Source organism: Nerophis ophidion, linkage group LG17 (assembly GCF_033978795.1).
Source record: "Nerophis ophidion isolate RoL-2023_Sa linkage group LG17, RoL_Noph_v1.0, whole genome shotgun sequence".
In the NCBI taxonomy this organism is placed as follows: Eukaryota; Metazoa; Chordata; class Actinopteri; order Syngnathiformes; family Syngnathidae; genus Nerophis; species Nerophis ophidion.
This window is the reverse complement of record NC_084627.1, coordinates 33,545,638-33,556,286: the sequence shown is the minus strand read 5'-3', so window position 1 is coordinate 33,556,286 and position 10,649 is coordinate 33,545,638. Positions and strand designations below refer to the sequence as shown.

Genomic DNA, 10,649 nt, shown 5'->3' with positions numbered 1-10,649 from the left:
AGCATGACACAAATGCAATGTTATTGTAAGAACGTCAAATGATTTTTTTTTAATATACCTTGAATGCACAACATTTATTTGTTCAAAACTTGCCGACAGTTTATCTGAAGTATCGATGAATCAAATCGGAGTTTCCTCACTCATTTTTGCACTGACCACAAAACAACCGGCTCCGCCTTTTGGGTAATCATCCATGGTTAAGGAGCAGGTTCGCTCAAAATAAATAGTGTGATTAATCTGTGTTTGTACATGATTAAGTGATTTTTTTTTGGTGATTAATCGTATGTGTTAACTTTGACAGCATTAAGGACTCCTCTTCCTCCTATCCAGGAGATTGCAAAAAGCCGCTGCCTGACCAGGGCTCAGAAAATCTGCAAAGACTCCTCCCACCCCCATCAAGGAATGTTTTCACTGCTGGACTCTAGAAAGAGTTACAGGTTCTGTAACAGCTTCTTCCCTCAGGCCGTAAGACTCTTGAACCCATCATAATTATTCCCTCGATTCCCCTCCAAAATGGATTAACTCGCTGGAATAAAAAGAAAATATAGCATACATCCATAAATGTGGATGCATATGAAAAAGTGCAATATATTAATCTGTACAGTAATCTATTTATTTATATCGGCACCTTATTCCTTTTTTATCTTGCACTATCATGAGCTAATGCAACACAATTTTGTTCTTATGTGTACTGTAAAGTTTAAATTTAAATGACAATAAAAAGGAAGTCTGAGTCTTAAAATTTTTTAAACAAAGATCTTCATACAAATATTCAGGATTTTTTTTTTTGAATAGCAAATATATCATAAAAACCAAAACATTGTAATCTACAGTTATGATTGTCTTTATTTGATCAAAAAAGTCATTTTTAATTAAGATATATTAGCTTTTTATAATGAAAACTAAGCATAAGTACCCCATCTTTCTATTAAACTCGTGAGTAATACAAATTACAAAGAAAAATGTTTGGCCTAACTACAAGTACAGTACTACAAATTGTTACGATACCAATTTCCTGGACCTGGGAATCGCTCCTTTTTGGTACTTAATTTGGGTACTTGTGTGTGTGTGTGTGTGTGTGTGTGTGTGTGTGTGTGTGTGTGTGTGTGTGTGTGTGTGTGTGTGTGTGTTCAAATGTGTCAATTAGAGATGTCGCCAGGCCGATTTTATCGGCTGATAAATGCTTTAAAATGTAACATCGGGAATTATCGGTATCGGTTTCAAAATGGTCAGTATCGGTTTAAAAAAAAAAAAAAGTACAATTTATGACTTTTTAAAAAACCCCTGTGGTACACGGATGTAGGGAGAAGTACAGAGCGTCAATAAACCTCAAAAGGTACTGCCTTTGTGTGCCGGCCCAATCATATAATATCTCAAATTTTTCACACACACAAGTGAATGCAAGTCATACTTGGTCAACAGCCATACAGGTCCCACTGAGGGTGGCCGTATAAACAATGTTAGCACTGTTTCAAATATGCGCCACACTGTGAACCCACGCCAAACAAGAATGACAAACACATTTTGGGAGAACGTCCGCACCGTAACACAACACAACAAATACCCAGAAACCCTTGCAGCACTAACTCTTCCGGGACGTACATTATATACAATATACCCCCCCAACCCCGCCTCAACCTCATCATGCAGGATTATCTCAGGGAGAGTATGTCCCAAATTCCAAGCTGCTGTTTTGAGGCAGGTTTAAAAATAATAATACACTTTGTGACTTCAATAACAAATATGGCAGTACCATGTTGGCATTTTTTTTCCATAACTTGAGTAGATTTATTTTGAAAACCTTGTTACATTGTTTAATGCATTCAGTGGGGCTTCACAACAAAATTAGGCATAATAATGTGTTTATTCCACGACTGTATATATTGGCATCGGTCGATATCGGTATCCGTAATTAAGAGTTGGACAATATCGGAATATCGGATATCTGCAAAAAAAGCCAACCCATCCATCCATTTACTACCGCTTATTCCCTTTAAGGTCGCGGGGGCGCTGGTGTCTATCTCAGCTACAATCGGGCGGAAGGCGTGCACACCCTGGACAAGTCGCCACCTCATCGCAGGGCAAAAAAGCCATTATCGGACATCTCTAGTGTTAATAAAAAAAATGTTTTTGTTTTTAAATCAGATTTTTTTTTTTTTACTTCACACTGAGCAGTGCTGTGTGTTTGTTACATTGTTTTCTTAAACAAGTGTGTGTCATTTGCAAGTATTGCACTGCAGTGTTTCTTAATCTGCAAACGCCCCCTAGAAGGCTGCAAAAAAATTTCATCTGTGGTCCTTATGGGTTGCATGGGTACTCAGTTATACACTTTTCCACACATTTTATTATTTTTGTGTGTTTTTAAATGTTTCATGCAGATAATTTTGCTTAGTTCAAATAAAATACCCCTATTTTTTTTCTTTTTTTCGAACACCGACTTTTTGCAGAGCACCGCAGATGGATCTCTTGGTAGTCGCTGTCCATTTGCCACTGCTGGTGCGATGAGCATTCTCGCTTACATTCTCCAAAAATAGTTGCCGCCTGTAGCCCCTGGTGCTGTTCCACGCCGAATCCATGTGTGTAAAAACTACATATGCTTGTAAACTTCAAACATGTAAAATTACATTTTCTTGGCCACACGTCCAATGAATGAAGAGAAGGGCTTGACAGTCTGTGCATTAGGTGTGAGAAAACATGCTTTTTTATTCACCTGCAAGGTTGTCCCCTTTAATGCGTAAGATAAAAAAGGGGTTTGCTGGCTTTCAAAGTTCTAGCGAAATTTACCCTGACGCACATAAAATGTATACACTATTGCGCACTATTCATCCATCCATCCATTTTCTACCGCTTATTCCCTTTCGGGGTCGCGGGGGGCGCTGGCGCCTATCTCAGCTACAATCGGGCGGAAGGCAGGGTACTATGTGCACGAAAAGGGAAATTAAATAATAGAATCAGCATTTTTGGTGAATTACACTGAGTTTAGCTTTTGGTAAATGACGTTGAAGTTACATAAGCAATTATCTTAGAGACTTAGACTTCCTTTTATTGTCATTCAAATTTGAACTTTCGGTACAGGTAAGGAAATTTTGTTGCACTAACTTGTAGTGCAGGATAAAAGAGCAATGAGGTGCAGATATAAATAATACATATATATATATATATATATATACCGGTGTATGTATATATATATATATATATATATATACATATCAAATTTATTGTAGTGGTGCTCTTGCACACTTACTGACAATCGACACAAAATATTTTCAAAACCACATTAACACACCTCTCTGTAGCAATAACAACCTACCAAGATTATAATTTATTGCATTTAATTTGTTTGTTGTTATATGTTTCAATTTGATTGAACAACAAGAGCAATTGGCATTGTCTTGTTGAAATAAGCAGGGGCGTCCATGATAACGTTGCTTCAAAGGCCACATATGTTGCTCCAAAACCTGTATGTACCTTTCAGCATTAATGGTGCCTTCACACATGTGTAAGTTATGCATGCCCTGGGCACCAATACACCCCCATATTATCTCTAATCCTGGCTTTTGAACTTTGCGCCTTGAACAATCCGGATGGTTCTTTTCCTCTTTGTTCTGGAGGACAGGACGTCCGCAGTTTACAAAAACAATTTGAAATGTGGATTCAGACCACAGAACACTTTTACACTTCGCATCAGTCCATCTTAGATGAGCTGGGGCCCAGCGAAGCCGGCGGCATTTCTGGGTGTTGTTGATAAATGGCTTTCGCTTTGCATAGTAGAGTTTTTACTTGCACTTACAGATGAAGTGCTCCTGAGCCCATGTGGTGATATCCTTTACACACGGATGTCGCTTTTTGATGCAATACCGCCTGACGGATCGAATGTCACAGGCATTCAATATTGGTTTTCAGCCTTGTTGCTTACGTGCATGGTTTCTCCAGATTATCTGAACCTTTTGATATTATTGACTGTAGTTGGTAAAATCCCAAAATTTCTTGAAATAGCTCATTGCGAAATGTTGTTCTTAAACTGTCCCGCAATTTGCTCATGCATTCGTTCACAATGTGGTGATCCTCGCCCGTCCTTGTTTGTGAATGACTGAGCATTTCATGGAAGCTGCTTTTATACCCAATCATGGCACCCACCTGTTCCCAATTTGCCTGTTCACCTGTGAGATGTTCCAAATAAGTGTTTGATGAGCACTCCTCAACTTTCTCAGTCTTTTTTGCCACATGTGCCAGCTTTTTTGAAACATATTTCAGGCATCAAATTCCAAATGAGCTGACTGATATTTGCAAAAAAATAGGTTTCCAGTTTGAGCGTTAAGTATCTTGTCTTTGCAGTCCATTCAATCAATTGACTATAAGTTGAAAAGGATTTGTATGCTGTTTTTATTTACGATTTACACAACGTGCCAAGCCAACTTCACTGGTTTTGGGGTTTGTATTTCAAAGGGACATGCTTACATACATTTAGTATTCATGGAAAAAGCTTATCAGGTTTTCATTATATAAAAAAATATGTGTTACAATGGGAGTCAATGGGCAACCAAAATGGGCAAAGGGGTTAAGTGTACAGTTGTGATCAAAATTATTCAACTCCCACACAATTTTGGTGTTTTAGCAAGTTGGACATTTTTTCCGTATTTTGTTTATAGTCATATTAAATAAAGATGCATTAAATAGACAAATGCAACTTGAATCACAACATTATATTTTGTAAGGGACGGCGTGGCGCAGTGGGGAGAGTGGCCGTGCGCAACCCGAGCGTCCCTGGTTCAATTCCCACCTAGTACCAACCTCGTCACGTCCGTTGTGTCCTGAGCAAGACACTTCACCCTTGCTCCTGATGGGTGCTGGTTGGCGCCTTGCATGGCAGCTCCCTCCATCAGTGTGTGAATGTGTGTGTGAATGGGTAAATGTGGAAGTAGTGTCAAAGCGCTTTGAGTACCTTGAAGGTAGAAAAGCGCTATACAAGTACAACCCATTTATCATTTATCATTTAACATACCAAACTGTTATTTCTCTTAATATCTCATTGACAAAATTATTCAACCCCTTGAAGATCATAACTCTTAAGAACAGAATTTGAATAAGGTCTTTTCAATCAGGTGTTGAAAACACCTGTAGATGTGATTAGAACCGTAACGAGCAACAATTAAACTGATTGAAAAAGACTGTGACGCTCAGCTTCTTGTAGATGGTCAATGGTGTATTGGCAACATGGTGAAGTCCAGGGAGTGGTCAAAGAAGTCAAGAGAGGAGGTAATTTCTCTTCATAAGAAAGGATATGGATATAAGAAAATAGCAAAGACATTACACATTCCAAGAGACACAGTTGGGAGCATAATTCGCAAGTTTAAAGCTAAAGGCATGGTTGAAACACTACCTGGGCGTGATAGAAAGAGGATGCTGTGTGCAACTGCTGTCCGGTATTTGAAGCGTACAGTGGTGAAACCCCCCCGGGTAACAGCTGAGGAACTACAACAGGACATTGCAGAGGGGGGGACGCAGGTTTCGTCCCAGACAATAAGGCGCGCACTACGAGATGAAGGCCTCCATGCAAGAACTCCCAGGCGCACGCCACTTCTGACTACCAGGCACAAGGAAAATAGACTCCAGTATGCCAAAAATCATCTGGACAAACCCCAAAGGTTTTGGGAAACTGTTCTATGTAGTGATGAGACAAAAGTGGAACTCTTTGGGCCTATGAATCAACGTTATGTCAGGAGGAGAACAAATGAAGCTTACAAAGGGAAGAACACCTTGCCTACTCTTAAGCATGGTGGGGGGTCAATCATGCTCTGGGGCTGTTTCTGTACGTCAGGTACCGGGAATCTCCAGCGCGTTCAAGGCATTATGAATTCTATTTCCTACCAGGATATATTAGCTGCAAATGTCGTGAAGTCAGTGACGAAGCTGAGGTTTGGGAGACGTTGAACCTTCCAACAGGACAACGATCCCAAGCATACTTCCAAATCAACATCAGAGTGGTTGCAGAAGAAGGGCTGGAAGACTCTGGAGTGGCCTTCACAGTCGCCAGACCTAAATCCTATAGAAAACCTGTGGTGGGACTTGAAGAAGGCAGTTGCAGCACACAAGCCCAAGAATATGAATGAACTGGAGGACTTTGCCCAAGAAGAATGGGCTAAAATACCTGTAGATCGTTGCAAGAAGCTTGTGTCCGGTTATGTATCACGTTTGAAGGATGTCATTACTGCCAAAGGGTGTTCTACTAAGTACTAAAGATGCATGAAACTAGGGGGTTGAATCATTTTGTCAATGAGATATTAAGAAAAATGTCCTTTTTTGGTATTTTTGTAAAATACAGTGTTACAATTTAAGTTGCATTTGTCTATTTGACACATCTTTATTTGATATGACTATAAACAAAATACGGAATAAATGTCCAACTTGCTAAAACACCAAAATTGTGTGGGGGTTGAATAATTTGGATCACAACTGTATGAATGAGTATTTCCTATTTAGAATAAGTGCCATCATGCCATTTTAAAGAACTGGTTTTAAACTATGTGGTCAAATTCAAGCCCTCTAACATTTGATTTTGTGGCGACATGTCCAGGGTGTACCCTGCCTTACGCCCGATTGTAGCTGAGATAGGCGCCATCGCCCCCCGCGACCCCGAAAGGGAATAAGCGGTAGAAAATGGATGGATGGATGATGTGTCAAAGATGGGGAAAAACATGCAGAAAATGACAGGTTTTTTAGTCAAATGTGACTCAAGGGTTAAATGCATAAATTATGACTGAAGTGATGAAGCAGTTTTTTCATTTGCACTTAAATTATATTCTCAGTTTATTTAAGAAACATTATTCATCATTAATTTAGTTGAAATTGTATATTGAATTGTATTTATTTTAGCACTGGGTAATTGTAAGTAAAGGTATTTGTCATCAGTTATGAGTCGCTTCTTTTGCAGTATATTTTGTTAGCATTTATTTTTGTAAAAAGCCGCCTGACCTCAGCTTTAATATTAGTTGTAATCAACACGTGGTTTCATATCATTTGACAAGTTGTATCTTGTTAAACTTTAAAGGGGAACTGCACTTTTGGGGGAATTTTGTCTATTGCTCACAATCATTATGAAAGACATGACAATGGATGTTATTTTATTTTTTTGCTTTCCATCCATCCATCCATTTCCTACCACTTGTCCCTTTTTGGGGTAGCTGGAGCCTATCTCAGCTGCATTCGGGCGGAAGGCCGCGTACACCCTGGACAAGTCGCCCCCTCATCACAGGGCTATTTTTTTTATTTCTAAATATTAAATACATGCAATCAAAAGTTTGCTTAAAAACATTTAAACACTTCTATTGAGGTTTTATATACATAATGTATATATGTGTGTGTGTAAATATATATGTAATGTAGTAACAGACACATTTATAACATTCAATAATTACACATTTTGATCATTTTAAGCATACATGGTGCATTAATTTCAAAAAACTTATTACGTTTGCTTTTTTTTTTCTTCATCACTCAGTACTCAATGCAGACTTCATGATAGCCAACAGCCATCATTAAACATCACTTACTGTGCAAGGTCTGCTCTCATTAGGATGCCCACTGCTGGGATGTTCAAATATTCCCCTTTAGGTGAAGAACGTCTCGTAATTCTCATAAAGAAACGGGGTGGGGCTGTCGGGGAAACACGCGTCTTTTCGTGTCGTCCTGGCCAGTTTCGGGTTCTAAATGGCTGTCAAAGTCTCTCTGATGTAAACATAGGGAGACATGAAATTATTTTGTCGTCGCTATGTCAGGAAGTGTTGGTGACGATCCCCAAGATGCAGAAATGGTAGGCTTGTTGCAGGAAAACATGATTTTAATGTCCAAAGGAAATGCAGGAAAACATGATTTTAATGTCCAAAGGAAATGCAGGAAAACAGGAATCAGGAACCAGGCAACAGGACTCAAGGAGAATACATGTTACGAGGAACCAGGAGACAGCAAACAGCTAACAATACTCCAGCATACCATCCTCCAGCCCTGACTGGAGGGTGAGGCAGGTATAAATAGTAACCTGATGGGCAATTTCCACCAGGTGTGCCATGCTGCCAATCAGGGACAAGTGAAGAAAATGAGAGCTCAGGGAGACATGCAGGAACTGTAACCAAAATAAGACCGCTGACAGGAAATGAAGCACAAACACGGAGGAAAAAACACAACATAACCAAACTGTCAATGACAAGGCTGACAGCTACAAATAGTTAATCTGCATTAGCAGTTATAATAATAATAATAATATCACTAATATTTGGTTAATATTCAAGACACGAAATGTAAATGGAGTATAAACATTAGTTTTCGATATGCTAATTTATTGAATTTTTTTGGCGAAACAGAGGAGCTCCCAATGGCAGCGCTTATTTACTTTTTTTTACAAGTGAGAATGCATAAAAAAAGAGTGCGGGTACATTCCTTGCCCACCTGCAGTCCAGACCTGTCTCTCATCGAAAATGTGTGGCGTGTTATGAAGCGTAAAATACGACAGCGTAGACCCCGGACTGTTGAACGACTGAAGCTCTACATAAAACAAAAATGGGAAAGAATTCCACTTTCAAAGCTTCAGCAATTAGTTTCCTCAGTTCCCAAACGTTTATTGAGTGTTGTTAAAAGAAAAGGTGATGTAACACAGTGGTGAACATGCCCTTTCCCAACTACTTTGGCACATGTTGCAGCCATGATATTCTAAGTTAATTATTTGCCAAAAAAAAAAAAGTTTGAGTTTGAACATCAAATATCTTGTCTTTGTAGTGCATTCAACTGAATATGGGTTAAAAAGGATTTGCAAAAAATTGTATTCTGTATTCTGTTTTTTGGCTTCACGGTGGCAGAGGGGTTAGTGTGTCTGCCTCACAATACGAAGGTCCTGCAGTCCTGGGTTCAAATCCAGGCTCGGGATCTTTCTGTGTGGAGTTTGCATGTTCTCCCCGTGAATGCGTGGGTTCCCTCCAGGTACTCCGGCTTCCTCCCACTTCCAAAGACATGCACCTGGGGATAGGTTGATTGGCAACACTAAATTGGCCCTAGTGTGTGAATGTGAGTGTGAATGTTGTCTGTCTATCTGTGTTGGCCCTGCGATGAGGTGGCGACTTGTCCAGGGTGTACCCCGCCTTCCGCCCGATTGTAGCTGAGATAGGCGCTAGCGCCCCCCGCGACCCCGAAGGGGAATAAGCGGTAGAAAATGGATGGATGGATGGATGTATTCTGTTTATATTTACATCTAACACAATTTCCCAACTCATATGGATACGGGGTTTGTACAATAAAATACTTGTACACTTCTAGATTTAATACAAGTACTACAATTAATACTACTAAAGTAAGCTACAAGCAATACTTCTAAAAGTATTACAACTACAAGAAGCTGCAACTACACTATCACAAATACTGCAATGAAAAAAAAATACTAATATACTACAAGTATTTCAACTACAAGTAAATGACTATTAGTTCTACAACTAGGATTTATTCTATTACAAGAAACTACAAGAACACTACTACAAGTACTGTAACTACAAGAAATGACAAATACACTACTACTAAAAAAAAATTCAAGTACACTATAAGTATTACATTGTGGAAAGGCGGAGCCGACGGCAGGGCAGGGCACGCTGGAGCCCTGCCCAAGATGGCGGCAAGGAGGCGGAGAATGTGGCTGAGCGGAGAGGCAGGGCATGCTGGGACCTTGTCGTCGCTGTCTGTCGCTCTTGGTCCTCATCCGTTGCTGCAGGCTCTCCAACTCCTTCTGCCCCGATCTCTCCTCCTTCTCCCCTTTTATACACTGCGAGGACATACGTAGATTGTTCACCGGTGTGCAAGCAACGCACCTGATCTAGATTGCGGCGTCGCTCCCAGCACGCCCGCCTCTCCGCTCAGCCGCATTCTCCGCCTCCTTGCCGCCATCTTGGGCAGGGCTCCAGTGTGCCCTGCCCTGCCGTCGGACCGTCGGCTCCGCCTCCCCACATACATCTACAGGAAACTACAAATAGAGCTATTACACTGATCAAAACTCTTAAGTACTTCCACTGCAAGAAACTACAAGTACAATATAATGAGTACTCCAGGTACACTACATTAAATATTACAACTGAAGTGAATTATATTTATATAGCGCTTTTCTCTAGTGACTCAAAGCGCTTTAGACAGTGCAACCCAATATATAAGTTACATTTAAAGCAGTGTGGGTGACACTGGGAGCAGGTGGGTAAAATGTCTTGCCCAAAAACACAACGACAGTGTCTAGAACGGCGGAAGCGGGAATCAAACCTGCAACCCTCAAGTTGCTGGCACGGCCGCTCTACCAACCGAGCTATATCACCCCACCACAGATACACTATTACAACTACAAGTACATCACCAAGGTCTGATGTCTGTTTGCCAAGATTATTTTCCACAGTACACCAAGTACTAAATCACTTGTGCTGTTGTCATCAAATACTATCTTCCTTAAGTTAATACAAATTGATTTAAAAACTTTATTCAAAGTTAGTTTTTTACATTTCCTTTTCATTTTTATTGCATTTTTTTTTCAATCTGAAAAGTCACATTTAACACTTCTAAAACACTTTCAATTGAAGTCTAGATGTAAAAAAACCGTGTTTTTTTTTTGGTAAATGTTTCTTAGCTGCATG

At 39.9% G+C, this 10,649-nt stretch overlaps 1 protein-coding gene across 2 annotated transcripts in view; it reads left to right on the top strand.

Moving 5' to 3' along the window:
- crata (carnitine O-acetyltransferase a) overlaps positions 1-4,623 on the top strand; it is a 53,754-nt gene extending 49,131 nt beyond the window's left edge. The window contains exon 15 of one of the 2 annotated variants that reach the window (XM_061876774.1): positions 302-4,623. The gene's annotated coding sequence lies outside the window, so the exon portion shown is untranslated. The remainder of the gene's footprint in view (positions 1-301) is intronic. The other variant, XM_061876773.1, reaches the window with a different exon arrangement.
- The last annotated feature ends 6,026 nt before the right edge of the window (positions 4,624-10,649 follow it).